The sequence below is a fragment of the Myotis brandtii genome, unplaced genomic scaffold (assembly GCF_000412655.1).
Source record: "Myotis brandtii unplaced genomic scaffold, ASM41265v1 scaffold686, whole genome shotgun sequence".
Lineage (NCBI taxonomy): Eukaryota > Metazoa > Chordata > Mammalia > Chiroptera > Vespertilionidae > Myotis > Myotis brandtii.
Window position 1 is genome coordinate 5,197,775 of NW_005370683.1, and position 4,763 is coordinate 5,202,537.

The window sequence follows — 4,763 nt, forward strand, 5'->3', positions numbered from 1 at the left end:
TGCTTCTGCCTGCCAGCCTGATCACCCCCTAACCACTCCCCTGCTGGCCTGATTGACACCTAACTGCTCCCCTGCTGGCCCAATCGCCCCCAACTGCCCTCCCCTGCAGGCCTGGTTGCCCCCAACTGCCCTCCCTTGATGGCCATCTTGTGACATGGGGACGGCCATCTTGTGATGACATGGGGTAGCTATCTTGTGACGCAAGGGCGTGAGGGTCAATTTGCATGTTACCTCTTTATTATATAAGACAATATGGCAGAAAAGGTGTTAGAATTCAGTTTTTAAATCTAGTACAACAAATCTCATTTTCTTTATTTCTTATGAGAAAATTAATTGATGTTTAAGTTGTTTTGGATTATATTCCACTTTTCAAAAATGTTATTGTCAGTTAAATCAAGAGACAGCCTCTTTACAAAGTTAGAAATGCATAGATAATGTAATTATTATTTTAGATGTCAAGGAAAACAATGAATTATTTTGTGTATCTTTAAATTCTAAATTGGATAATCTGAGTATTTTTTATTAGGAAATATTATTAAGAAAAAGAAGGAAGTTAATATCTCACCAAGCCCCTCTTCATATTATCTTTCATCTAAGACGTTTTCAGCACTTATCATTCATCTGAGAATATTCGTATGCTATTATCTTTTACGTATATACTAGAGGCCTGGTGCAAGGATTTGTGCACCAGTGGAGTCCCTCAAGCTTGACCTGCACTCTCCTGCAATCCAGGACCTCTCGGGAGATGTCAGAGAGCCAGTTTCGGCCCAATCCCAGCAGGCCAGGCCAAGGGACCCCACAGGTACATGAATCTGTACAGCGGGCCTCTAGTATGCATATAACATCTTTGGTTTATTTCTTCCCACCCTCCCCTATCCCCCCTTCCCTCTGAGATTCATTAGTTTATTCCATGTTTCCATGCTTGTGGTTTCCACTCCTGCATCAAGTGTCTTCCCCCTGGTGGTCAGTGCACCTCAAAGCTACCAGCCGTCCGGTTGGCCGGTCAGCCAGTCACTTAGGCTTTTATATATATAGATAATTGCACAAACATATATTGATGTGAAAAAATAATTTAAAACACAATCTTCTCACAACCCAAAACCCTCTCCACCCAGATGGTTGAGAAAGAAAATACTTTTATGTTTTAATAAGCATTAAAACAGAATCTGATGTTCAATGGGCAATGCACTAACAGATTGCAAAGAGAAAGGAATCTCGCCCTCTTATATGGCCAAGCAGATATAACCCATTCTGCAAAATAAACCAACATACATACATATATGAGGTGAAGGAGAAAATAAAAGTAGCAGTGCTAACAACTGATGCACCTAGGCAATGTGCTACAAGTGTTCATTCAATGTTGAAATTTTTCAAAATGAAAAAGTTTTTTAAAAAGCTTGTCATTATCCTATAAAAGTAGGGAGCCACTCACAGATCTATCTGAGTAGCTTTAAAAATATAACCAGACTAACATTAACAGAAGTATCTATTTGCTGAATTATCATCAACTTGAAAGTTTTTGTAAATGGTATGGAAATATCCAACACCATTACTGGCTTTCATAAATCTTGAGGCGAATTGTGTCCTTAACTTTTTAGTGAACTTTCAAAGCCGAAGTAAACCTTGGTCAAATTTTCAAGCTGAAATAATTAGGAAACTAAACAGTGAATGTTCAAAGCACTCTAACAGTTTCCTGTATTAATGGAAGAGCTTTGAAATGCTTAACCATAATATTCCTGTGGCTTTTTATAAGGATTAAAGTTCCAAAAAAAATTTTTTGTAATCTCTACAGCAACTAGGTAAGAGGGGGTAATTTGTATAAAAATCATTAAGCAGAAAATACTGAAGATTTATAGTCTTTAGAAATTGATTTGTTATTTTCTCCCTACAGTTCTCCTGTACAAGAAAGGACTGAGGTCGTGCCAAGAATTTTTTAGTATAAAACATTATGATGCCAGGGTGGCCACATCCAGTGACATCTGGCACACCCGGTAAAGAGGACTGCTATTAGTGAAGGACCTGCGAAAGATACAAGGCACAATTATTACTTAAGTCATGACTTCTTTTAATGATAATGAATTCCATTTGAAAATAGGAAAATATAATTTCAATCCTTTATTCTTTAAACTCTGAACAGTGGAAAAACACAAGATCTATTTTTTCCCCACACTGGAATTCTCATAATCATTATTGAATTTCTGTTTTATTGTGTGACTTTAAATATGTCTGACAGCTAGTTTTACTCTATTGCTGTATATGATCTTATAATAATTTCCATAGATCTTCACATGATAGACATTTTCCAAAATGTTTAAATATATGATACTGCTATGAAGTACCTACTTAAATCTAGAATGTCCCAATAATTCTTCATGATGTAATTTATATAGTGCTAAATGAATGCTAGACTTTTTTAAGGAAGAAAATGGTTATTTAATCAAATCCCCTTTGAATTTGTATTTCTTTTTTTTTCCAACATAACTCAGAGTAGTAGCCACTCTGCTGAGTTTCCAAAACCTAAAGATCATCAAGGATTAACTTAAAATTTATTATACAGCTCATTGAACTAGGAAAATAGAACATTGCCACATGGTCACAGTTTTTCTAATTTATCACAGCAAAAGTTCCTTGGTCCCCTAGAATATGTTATCCAAGAAAGCTTAATCATAAACTTCCTTACAAAATATTAACCTACAAGCACTGTTTCGAGAAAAATAATATCTCTACATCACTCCCAGCCATGGCCCAGTTTTGGATGAATACTCAAGATGGTAATATCCCATGGCTTCAAAATCACAATAATCTGGTTTCATCCAGATGTCCCCTTCCTTTTGAGGCCACTATTGGTGATGTCCACAAAATATTTGGGCACCTAATAGGATATGCTTTGGGGCGTGTTTGAAGTTACATTGACCGTGTGACTTGCTTTGGCCAGTGAAATGTGGGCATAAGAGCCAAGCAGATACTTCAAGAGCCAGTTCATAGTAATAAAGAGTGTCCAACTGTCTGTCTTTCTGCCACAGTGACCAGCAACCTCAGCTGGAGCAGCTTCTTCAGCCTGAGTCGTGAGAGAGGACCCTGCAGCAGGTGCAAACCCTCAAATTGCCCATGAAAGGCATGCCACCAGAAATAAGCTGTAGTGTTAGGCCACTAAGGTTTGGGAGTTGTACATTAGTTATTACAGCATAACAGGCCTAACCTAGCGAATACACCTTCCATATTTTGTTAAAGACGACTGTGTTAGAGTCTTGAAGCAAAGAATATAGAGATAATCTCTTGTTACTTGGCTGATGGGTGTTTATCCTTTTAGTATGTATAGAATAAAGTAAGGAGTTAGAGAAAACAGTCCTAGTAGTTATGGACCAAGCCTATGGATACAGGATACAAGGTAGCACAAATTTTTTTATGTTTTTTAACTGATTTAAGATAGAGAGAGAAAGAGAGAGAGAAACATCAATGATGAGAGTTTTTTTTATATTTTTTAACTAATTTAAGAGAGAGAGAGAGAGAAACATCAATGATGAGAGAGAATCATTGATCGGCTGCCTCCAGCACATCCCCTGGAAATCGAGCCTGAAACCTGGGCCCTGACCTGGAATTGACCTCCTGGTTCATAGATCGACGCTCAACCACTGAGACACACTGGCCGGGTGGCAGCACAAATTTGAAATACACAAGTTGATGATGAGTTTTGAGATATGTATCAATACAATCAAGAGTAAAAATACCCATCCTCCAAAAGTTTCCTCACATGGCTTTATAACGCATTCTGCCTATCCCTCCCTGCTTCAATCTCCAAAAATATTATGTTTTGCTTCCACCACTAAACATTAGTTACATTGTATACCGCATATATTTTGGGGGAGCTGATTTCTTATACTTGGCATAATTACTTTCATATTCATCTATGTTGTGGAAAATCAATAGTTCATTCCTTATTATTGTTGAGTGGTATTCCATTGAAAGGATATAATACAATTAGTTTATCTATCATCTATTGGTGAACTTCTCAGTCGTTTCCTGTTTGGGGCTGTTATAAATAAAGTTGCTATACATGTGTATTTCCAAGTCTTTGTATAGACATTTACTTTAATTTCTCTGGGTAAATGCCTAAGAGTGAAATGGCTGGGTCATAAGGAAGGTGTATATATAGTGGTATCTCATTGGGGTTTTAGTGACTAATGACTAATGATGTTGAGCATCTTCTTATATGTGCTTATTTCCCACCCATGTATCTTCCTTGGACAAGCATCTTTTCACCTTTACAAACAATTTGGATTATTTGTGTTTTAAAGCTTAGAGTTTCTTTTTTCTTCTTTTTTTAAAATATATTTTTATTGATTTCAGATAGGAAGGGAAAGGGATAGAGAGATAGAAACATCAATGATGAGAATCATTGATTGGCTGCCTCCTGCACGCCCCCAACTGGGGATCGAGCCCACAACCCGGCAATGTGCCCTTGACTGGAATCGAACCCGGGACCCCTCAGTCCTCAGTCCGACGCTCCATCCACTGAGCCAAACCAGCCAGGGCATAGAGTTTCTTTATATATTCTAGATACAAGTATTTTTCATCAGATATATGCTTTTCAATTCTTTTATCTCAGCCTGTGGTTTATCTTTCATTTTCTTAACAGTGTCTGTTGAAGAGCAGACATTTTTTATTTTGATGGAGTCTAATTTATGGATTTTTAAAATGGATTGTGTTTTTATTTATTTATTTTTCTTTATTGATTAAGGTATTACATATGTGTCCTTATCCCC